Here is a 12,042-nt window from a genome sequence, read left to right on the forward strand (position 1 = left end):
AGTGATGGTCGAGCTCGTAAGGCGTGCGACTCGTAATCCGAGGGTCGCGGGTTCGTGCCCGCGTCGCGCCAAACATGCTCGCCCTCCCAGCCGTGGGGGCGTTATAATGTGACGGTCAATCCCACTATTCGTTGGTAAAAAGAGTAGCCCAAGTGTTGGCGGTGGGTGGTGATGACTAGCTGCCTTCCCTCTAGTCTTACACTACTAAATTAAGCACGGCTCGGTGCAGTGGGCTAACAACCTACTCACTTAAATACTTGTTGAAGAATCCGCCAGCGATTGCAGCCCTATGTTCCTCGATGGAATCTAATGGTGATAACTAACTAAAAAGTGATAAATTTTTGGCGTGATAATAATAAACAACTGTTTATATTTTGTTTATCATTCAATAAAAAAACTAATAAATCAAGATTTTTTGTTTACATCATGTAGAAGAAAGATAAAAAAGGAAGAATTTTGTTAATGTGCATTTTATAAAAAAAGTAACAAACAGAACTCTGTATTTGTGTGCGTAATGTAGCACAAATGTAAGAAACAAGAATTCATTCGTGTGAATAATACAACAGCAAAGACAGAAACCAAGTTTTTATCTTAATGCTTGTGTTTCCTTATAACAAAGCCACATCGGGCTATCTGCTGAGCTCACCGAGGGGAATTGAATCCCTGATTTTAGTGTCGTAAATCCGTAGACTTACCGCTGTACTAGCGGGGTGGGGGCATATATCTTTATGCAGTATTCACAGTATTCATAACCATAGCTTTTTGTGCATTATATACTACAAACTTAATAAATAAAGTTTTTTATTTGTGTGCATGGCTACATGGCTAAGGGTTGCGGGTTCGAATCCACCGTTATTCACCCTTTCAGTTGGTGGCGTTGTAATGTGACGGTGAATCCCAGTATTCGTTGGTAAAAAAATAATCCAAGCGTTGGCGATGGGTTGTGATGACTAGTTGTCTTCCCTCTAGTCTTATACTGCTACATTAGGGACTTCTAGCGCAAATAGCCCTCGTGTAGCTTTGCGCGAAATTCCAAAAGCAAACAAACAGTTTGTGTGCTTCATACAGCACAATTGTGAAAACCAAACCTTCTTTTCATTTGTTTCACAACAACTTCATATGTTTAGTAACAGTTATGTATATTGACCCTGAAGAATCCGCAAAGGTGAAACGTTGATTTCACTTCAAATTATATTCTTTTTTATTTATCTGTAGTGTAAAAGTAGCGTTTTTCTTAATTCGTTTCGTGTGTATCATACGTTACAAAACTAATAAACCACGAATTTTATATATGAGCATCCTGTGTTACAAACTGTTGAATGAAGCACAAAGCAACACAATAGGCTATCTGTGCTCTGCCCATCACGGGTATCGAAACCCCCTTTCTAGCGTTGTAAATCCGCAGACATATCGCTGAGCGACCGGGGTATTCAAAAGTCACAAATAAAACCGTTTATTTCTCTGTATGATATACTACAAAAATTATATAAAAAATGTTTTTACTTGTTTGAGCATCGTAGAGTGAGAAAGTAATATAAATTTTGGTTTCTCATATACCATCATATAGTACAAACTTCATATACCATCATATAGTACAAACTTCATATACCATCATATAGTACAAACTTCATATACCATCATATAGTACAAACTTCATATACCATCATATAGTACAAACTTTATATACCATCATATAGTACAAACTTCATATACCATCATATAGTACAAACTTTATATACCATCATATAGTACAAACTTCATATACCATCATATAGTACAAACTTTATATACCATCATATAGTACAAACTTCATATACCATCATATAGTACAAACTTTATAAACAAATCTTTTTATTTGTAGACATTAATATAGTACAAACTTTATAAACAAATATTTTTATTTGTAGACATTCATATAGTACAAACTTTATAAACAAATATTTTTATTTGTAGACATACATATAGTACAAACTTTATAAACAAATCTTTTTATTTGTAGACATACATATAGTACAAACTTTATAAACAAATCTTTTTATTTGTAGACATACATATAGTACAAACTTTATAAACAAATCTTTTAAACAAATCTTTTTATTTGTAGACATACATATAGTACAAACTTTATAAACAAATCTTTTTATTTGTAGACATCATATAGTACAAACTTTATAAACAAATATTTTTATTTGTAGACATACATATAGTACAAACTTTATAAACAAATCTTTTTATTTGTAGACATACATATAGTACAAACTTTATAAACAAATCTTTTTATTTGTAAACATACATATAGTACAAACTTTATAAACAAATATTTTTATTTGTAGACATACATATAGTACAAACTTTATAAACAAATCGTTTTATTTGTAGACATACATATAGTACAAACTTTATAAACAAATCGTTTTATTTGTAGACATACATATAGTACAAACTTTATAAACAAATCTTTTTATTTGTAGACATACATATAGTATAAACTTTATAAACAAATCGTTTTATTTGTAGACATACATATAGTATAAACTTTATAAACAAATCGTTTTATTTGTAGACATACATATAGTACAAACTTTATAAACAAATCGTTTTATTTGTAGACATATAGTTAGTATAAACTTGATAAACAAAATCTTTTTACTTGTAGACATCATAAAGTACAAACTTAATAAACAAATATTTTTATTTGTGGACATCACATAGTACAAACTTGATAAACAAATTTTTATTTGTAGACATCATATAGTACAAACTTAATAAACAAATCTTTTTATTTGTAGACATCACATAGTACAAACTTGATAAACAAATATTTTTATTTGTAGACATACATATAGTACAAACTTTATAAACAAATCGTTTTATTTGTAGACATACATATAGTACAAACTTTATAAACAAATCTTTTTATTTGTAGACATACATATAGTACAAACTTTATAAACAAATCTTTTTATTTGTAGACATACATATAGTATAAACTTTATAAACAAATCGTTTTATTTGTAGACATACATATAGTACAAACTTTATAAACAAATCGTTTTATTTGTAGACATATAGTTAGTATAAACTTGATAAACAAAATCTTTTTACTTGTAGACATCATAAAGTACAAACTTAATAAACAAATATTTTTATTTGTGGACATCACATAGTACAAACTTAATAAACAAATCTTTTTATTTGTAGACATCATATAGTACAAACTTAATAAACAAATGTTTTTATTTGTAGACATCACATAGTACAAACTTGATAAACAAATTTTTATTTGTAGACATCATATAGTACAAACTTAATAAACAAATCTTTTTATTTGTAGACATCACATAGTACAAACTTGATAAACAAATTTTTATTTGTAGACATCATATAGTACAAACTTAATAAACAAATCTTTTATTTGTAGACATCATAAAGTACAAACTTGATAAACAAATTTTTATTTGTAGACATCATATAGTACAAACTTGATAAACAAATTTTTATTTGTAGACATCATAAAGTACAAACTCAATAAACAAATATTTTTATTTGTAGACATCATGTAGTACAAATTTAATAAACAAATTTTTATTTGTGGACATCACATAGCACAACTTAATAAACAGATATTTTTATTTGTGGACATCACATAGTACAAACTTAATAAACAGATCTTTTTATTTGTAGACATCATATAGTACAAACTTGATAAACAAATTTTTATTTGTAGACATCATATAGTACAAACTTAATAAACAAATATTTCTATTTGTAGACATCATATTGTCATATTGTACAAACTTAATAAACAAATATTTTTATTTGTAGACATCATATTGTCATATTGTACAAACTTAATAAACAAATATTTTTATTTGTAGACATCATGTAGTACAAACTTGATAAACAAATTTTTATTTGTGGACATCACATAGCACAAACTTAATAAACAGATATTTTTTATTTGTGGACATCACATAGCACAAACTTAATAAACAAATATTTTTATTTGTAGACATCATATAGTACAAACTTGATAAACAAATATTTTTATTTGTAGACATCATGTAGTACAAACTTAATAAACAAATTTTTATCTGTGGACATCACATAGCACAAACTTAATAAACAAATTTTTATCCGTGGACATCATCTAGTACAAACTTAATAAACAGATATTTTTATCTGAGTGCATCACATAGTACAAACTTAATAAACAGATATTTTTATTTGTAGACATCATGTAGTACAAATTTAATAAACAAATTTTTATCCGTGGACATCACATAGCACAAACTTAATAAACAAATCTTTTTATTTGTAGACATCACATAGTACAAACTTGATAAACAAATTTTTATCCGTGGACATCATATAGTACAAACTTAATAAACAGATATTTTTATCTGGGTGCATCACATAGTACAAACTTAATAAATAAAAATTTATATTTCTGCACATCATATATTACAAAATAATAAATAACCATTTTTTATATCCGTGTGTAAAATATAGTAAAATGTGATAATATTTTATTATTGTGCATCATATAGTACGGATGAAATAATTATGTCTGTCTGTGTCCATCATATAATAAAAATGTGATAGGTTTTTTATTTGTGTAGATAATATGGTACACAAGAAAGTAAGAAAAAGTTATATTTGAGTATAATATATATAGTTAAAAGTAGTAAAGAAATATTTGTGTTTATGAACATCATATAGCGAAGAAGTAATAAAGAAATCTTTCTGTTTGTGTTCTTCATATATCACAAAAGTAATTTCGCTGTTATCTTCTAGGAGTCCATATAAATTCATGCACATAAATATTCCACCAAACTAGTATGTTGATTATTTGATATAAAAGGCTTAGAAATCATAACCATTTTGTATGTAAATAAGCTTAATACGACGTTTCTCTTGAACAATATAAATCTATTCCTTAAGCCTTCTGTACGCTATAATTTATAAAAATAACTCTCTTTTTAATCAGAGAACTTAAATTTAAGTAAAAGCGTCCAGTTTATAGGATTTACGAAAACTGGCAAGGACTCACGTTTCTTTATTAAAGCCACAAAAATTACTTATTATGTTTTTCTAATAATGTTAAATTTCAAATAACACTACACAACGTTTATACTAGCGAAGTAAAAGTCACTAAGGGCAGTATAGTTTACTTTTTTTTTGCTGATGCGTTTATAGTTGTACCAGCCGGAATGTTTGTTTAACAAAGTTTTCCTTATTTATATTTTTACATGAGCTGCAAATATGTTTCGAAGGTGTTGCAAATCGGCTTATTTTAGACCTTTGTTCCATCATTTCACATATGGAACTCTACAGACTTGAAGGTTTAAAAAAAAGTTTTACTTGATTTTATATTTTCCAGAAATTCGACAGCTGTTTTATTTTCGATAAGTCTTATGATTTATATCGGTAAATTTCATTTCTACAAGCCTAGGAAGAAATGAGCGTGATATGTCTATGGTTCATTAGCAGTAATGATAAAACACTACAGGTATCTAATAACGCACATGCCTCTGGTCCCAGAACTGTCACATGCTCATTACTGTTAAATGTGCACGTTACACGTTTATGAATAACAAGTTAGTTAGAAATCATCATTTGATCCGTTTAAAATTAAACTGATATCTCTGGTTAACAGAGTTGTTTAACGACAAAGATAAATATTCCATATCCATGCAACCTGGCTTAAAGATAAATGTATAATATATTCCTTTTAAAATGACATGAAGGTTGATCGAACGATCGTATTAGATGTTTAGTATTGCCAGACTTATTCCACTAAATTAAAACAATCTTTAGTACAAGTCGCTTCTTGTATACTTCAATGTAACATGTTTCTTTCTCTCTTCGTTTCTCATTACAGACACAAGTAATGATTCTGGGATATATCTGTAACACTTTAATAAATATTTTTTCTCCTCTATTGTAACTCTACTTTCATTTCATGGTAAAATCTTCATCCCCTTTAAAAACACTACAGAATGTACTGAGAAGTATTTTTACTTTGAATAATTTACATTTAATGAAATCATGTGTGACGTTGAGATAATTACCAAAATATAATGATTTTTTTATAGTGAGTTTTCTTTTTAATTATTTCCATAAATATTGCATGGTTGGTCTGTAAATTAATAATATTTAATTATTTGCTATTAACATCTAGACTTATTGGCCTATTTATCAATGGCTCAGACGTTATGATTATCCACTCGAGTTTAAAATATGAAACAATTTAAATTATGATTAATTTAGATTTATTTTTAATGCAGACGCAACAAAACATCGCTAGGGTGCTTATGATGAAAAAAGTAGAAAACATTATTTTATCTTCTTAATTTTAGAAAGAAGCTTGTAACGCCAAACACGACACCTTCATGGCCCAGTAGGAAAAAAGCACAGTTGATATAATGAATGGATCAGGTACCTTCACTACCACACATACACGTGTCTTCTTTTCCCATACATTATGCGTTAAACGAAGTAATGTCTTAATTCTAAACCACACACTTTCTTCAAGCTTCCTGAGAAAGCATCAAGAGCATGGTTTAATTACAACGCTTTATTAATCTACACATTCATCAAGGTTCAATGATTGAAGAGGGCTATATCTGTATAATTTCTGGTTAAATTCAAAGAAAAACAAAGCAGGATTGTAAATTACCTAGAGCACTTTAGGTATGGGCAGTCCATCTACAAATCTTGTTAAATACAAAGGCCTTTTTAATGCGGATTTTGATGCCTGTTCCGCTTCTGCTCCATAATCGATATACTCTCTCTTGAAATAGTGAATGCGTGATCATTGAGTTCTTTCTGATAATCGTAAATGCTTTTCTTAAAATAAAAGAATACGATTTATTTTTTTAATTCAAAGAAATGTCGCGAACTTTACATTTCGTGTTAATACAAATATTTTTATTTTAAAATACGCGTCACATGTATTTCAATTTTCTTATCAATAGAAATCCTAAAATTGTCAATTTTAAGCCCTTACACTACTTATTGATGATTAATTTTAAAACGAATCGGATACAGAGTGCTGCATGTTCCACTTTTATTATACTCAGTAGCATATAGGAAACTAATATATTTTCGCGTAATGGTAATTCGTTCAGAGAGACGAAAGCGCCAGGAAAAAACAGCAAAGAACGGTTCAGTGTGTGATTTGATACATTATAAATAATCCATCTTCGTCAAAAACAACTTAAGCCTACATGGATTATAAATAATCTACATAGATACATCTCTCTATATAAAAAATTATAAAAATATATTTATCTATGTAAATAGTCTATATAAATTTATCTACCTAAGTAATCTATGTACCTCGTTTCGCTAAAATAATAGAATCACCCACATTTAGAAATTGCATAAAGCATTTTAAATCCACATCTAAATAAGTTACCTTTAATTACATTAAACCAACTTATCTTTATGAAACAACTAGAACGTATTGTTTTCTAATTATATCACTCAGTTAGAAATTATGTTGTTCCTGTGTTCCTGTACTGCACTACAAACTGGAGTTAATTAATTTTGTTTTGTTACGATAATGTTTTGTAATTAAGGTTAATAATGATTTTTTTATTATTATGCATTGTTTTACCTGTGTAGTAAACAATAAGCTATAATTAATGGACTCCATAATTGGGTTTAGAAACTGTCAAGTTTTAACACTTATAGAAATATTTTCAATACTATAATTACATGCGACTACACCTTTTAAGTTATCAGCGAAAATATTTTATTGATCCAATGAATAGTTTATATAAACATTGTTCACATGAATATATTTTGATAATTAGAACTTTAATACATAAGCCGAGTTAAATATTTCATATTCCTTTGCGTTTTCTCATTCGTCATTTTCTCAGCTAAACATACTTAATGCGTTACGTTGAAATACCTGCATTGACTCGGCCATATTGTATATAAATAATTTAATCGATAACATGAAAGTAACGTTCTACAGAGTGCTAGTATGTTTGAGTTAGATATATAATAATAAATTAACCGACTATAATACGTCACACATGGTATATATATGAGCATATAAACTTTATTGAACAGATCATCGCTCTGTACACTTAGGTTGCTCAGGATAACTTAGTCTATTTTTCAGTCTTGGTGAAAATAGTATTTGAATATCATCAAGAAAACAAGATAAAGGCTTCCAACTACTTCGATGATCCAGAGAACCAAACTAAGCGTAAAACAAGAGAAATACAAACGTTAAGAGTAAAGCTTAAGAAAATAATAAAATGATTATTTAAAATCTATTTCTTGAAACAAGCTGAGTCCTCAGTACAGCTCACGTGCAACTTTCAAAAGGCAACTTGCGGTAGTATAAGAATTTACATGTGTAATTTTCCAGTTTTTGAACCAACGTTCTGTATCTCTAATCTATGCTTATATTTATTTCTGTCACGTCGCTGTTTGTTGTATTTTTATTTTATTCTCTGCGTCAGGTTCATTAGATTTGGAGTCATTTAGGACGATACAGAAGTACCAGTTTTGAACCAGTTTTGAATGTTAGTTCCACTTTCAAATATTAATTATCTAAACTAATGTTAGTGGAAATACCTCCGAGCTTGCTGGTTCACCACTAACTAAAGCAATTCGTTCATAATTCTGCGTACATTACACACCAACTTCATATGGCTAGTATTCCAAATACACCAACTTTATATGGCTGGTATTCCAAATACACCAACTTTATATGGCTGGTATTCCAAATAGGCTTAAGTCTAGAGATAATTTTATAGGATTTGAATATTTTTTGCAGTCATTTTTACATCAACCAATGTGGCTGTGTTCAAGTAATTTAGCTAGTTATGTTAGAATACAGATTAGTGGTACAGCTATCACTTTTATTAATAATTATAAGGTTAGAAAGTGATATCACTGTTGGCGGAGAAGCAAACTCACATAGGTATTTATGGAAACAGATGAAATAAAAATATTTTAAATGAAAAAGAGTATTTGGCTTTTAGACTATCAGGGAGTTATACAGATGTTTCTTGGCCTTCCTTACAGTATTTGGTTAGTAGACCATCTGGGGTCTCACAGATATCTTTATATTCCTAAAATAATCAAAGAACGATGTTCGTTGTGACCTGTAGTGTCGAGCATGAAACTTATAACCAGGTTTTGTGCAGTTTATTAGTTCACTTTATGAATAAATTTGCTTTTATTGAATATAAGTTAAAAGCTAGTTTCGAATTTTCCAATCAAATGCAACAATTAAAATTTAATGGTTTTCATTGTCCTAGTTTGGATAACAAACTACTGTTCACAAGTATATCGTTAGAAGCTATACAGATAAATGCTAATGTGATTTTTAACAACAACATAAACCTTTCCAAATCTGTTTTTCTCAAGCTGATGAACTTTGCCACGAAATAGTCTCATTGTCTTTTAAATGACATCTTGTATGACTGATGGTCTTATCATAGGTCGAAGTTAACGCTTGTGAATTTTAATTTTAATTTCGTCTAGAAACTTCTTAAATCGTTTTCTTACTTTAGTTATGTATATGACACTAGCTTCATAAATTAATGTTTATTAACTTCTCAAATAATGTAACGGTACATATAGGAATACAAAATTTATTGTAGCAACATAACATACCTTCATTTATTGGAACTTATCTTAATAATACTGATTATGATAATTCCATTTATATACTGGTTTATATTTCAATTTTATTAGTTGTGTTCCAAAAATACTTAAAAAAAAATCTGGTTTAATTAATTTTCGAGATATAACCTCTTGTACTTATGGAGAGTATAGTGACATCAGGCAATCTCTCTGTAAAATTCGTTTTTATATTCACATTATAGATAGAACAGTTTGTGTGTATTTAAACACTCGCCATCTACATTTGAAATTTTGTAAAGATCTGTAAGCATTATGTTATCCCCCGTCGCACCAAACATGTTCGCCCTTTCCGCCATGGGAGCGTTATAATGTTACGATCAATCCCATTATTCGTTGGTAAAAGAGTAGCCCAAGAGCTGGCGGTGGGTGGTGATGACTAGCTGTCTTCCCTCTAGTCTTACACTGTTAAATTAGGGACGGCTAGCACAGATAGCCCATGTGTGGCTTTGCACGAAATTTAAAACAAACAAACAAACAAACACTATGTTATCATATAAGAGTAAACGACGCTCGGTTATTAGATATCAGTCGAAAAACGAGCTTACAAGAACATATGAGGTTTGTTTTTATATGTAGCTGTTTTATTCCAGCATTAATCTAACAAAATGTAGTAAACTTACGTGTTCCTTTTTTCAGCAAGGCTGTTTTAGATCCACTAAACGAAAATCGGCAACTGGTATAAGAGAATCTGCGAATTTTATATCCCTTACTAAGTTAAATGTACATGGACATCTTCGTTAATGTGATGTACTTGTCCATCCTAATCAGTTTAAATTGTAACAAAGGCCAATGATAAACAGAGCTTGCTAATTCATAGACTAAGGCCAGGAATAAATCAAGTACCATTGGGTTAAAGTTGTTGTTAATTGTTTGTGGGTAGAACTTAAGAGAGACAACGAGTTAAAAGTTAGAGGAATGAATCGGCTGACAAAAAACAAAATAATTAAAGTAACAAAGATAAGTGAATACTACTGGTGTGAAAAAAAAATAAAACGTGAGCTATTATTAGGAACACAATCTTTTGTCAACCCATAGTTGGATGAACAATATTAGACAGATATACTGATTACCAGTCAACAGACCTTAAAAAACTGTCTCGAAACAGGCTACAGTTCAAGAAAATCTTTTCGAACAGATTGATAATAAGTTAGTAAGTCTTACAGACTGTCACGAGACAGTCTATGATTAGAGAATGCACAGATGATGCGACGAGTTAACGAGTCTTAAACACTATCTGGGCCAATCAGTATTCGACAAAATTTAAAAACAGTATTTTAAAACATACTGGTGATGGTGATCAATCGAGGCTTACATACTGGTTAACCTATGACTGGTAAGTTTTAAGTATCATCCATAAGCTATAATTAATATGTTTTAAGTACAGTTCCGAAGCTATAAGTGGTAAATTTTAAGTACTGTCCCTAAGTTATAATTAATAAATTTTAAGTACTGTCCCTAAGCTATAATTAGTAAGTTTTAAGTACAGTTCCGAAGCAATAATTGGTAAGTTTTAAGTACAGTCCTTAAGTTATTATCGGTGAGTTTTAAGAATCGTCCATAAGCTATAATTGGTAAGTTTTAAGTACAATCCTTAAATTATGACTGGCGAGGTTTTAGTACTGTTCCTAAGCTATATAATTTTCAACATTAAAATTCAATATAAAATGTATATAATTGATACTTGAAACTACTGGTAGTTGGTGAAACTCCATAATTAGATAACTCAGAAAAAAAAATTGTATGTTTCACATTTAGCACGACCATTGTATCGCCGGTAAAAGTGCCATCAGGTTCTTTCTTACAACTCACATCTTGTCCTGTCATACAACACCCATTTTAATCTGTCAAATCAAGATATATCCTGGAAACCACATCTTCTCATGCCCCACAAGTTACATCACATTCTGTCAAATCAAGATATATCTTAAAAACAACATCTTTTCCCACCACAAAATTGACATTACATTCTGTCAAATCAATATCTACCTTTCAAACAACATATTATCCTGCTGTAACAGTCTGCTCTATCGTGGGTACAAGAGTGTTGTAGTGAGAGACATGACATCAATAACAACAGATTGATTAAAAAACCCAGGCATGCAATTATACATTGTTTACAACAAATCAAACTTGATTGTACACAGTTTACACAAAACAAGCCATGACTGATACAAACTTATACGTTGTTAACAACAAACATGACTTGGTTGTACAAAACTAAAGATTGGTTACATTAGCAAAAGGTATTGTTATATCATATTAGTTTTCTAACTTCTCACTCTGTATTGTCTTGAGTTTCTTCATGCAGGTTCTGTTCCTGTTCCTCCAGATTTCTTAGCTGGTGGTCGGAAGTGGAAGCTGGTG

The sequence above is a fragment of the Tachypleus tridentatus genome, chromosome 11 (assembly GCF_004210375.1).
Source record: "Tachypleus tridentatus isolate NWPU-2018 chromosome 11, ASM421037v1, whole genome shotgun sequence".
NCBI lineage: Eukaryota > Metazoa > Arthropoda > Merostomata > Xiphosura > Limulidae > Tachypleus > Tachypleus tridentatus.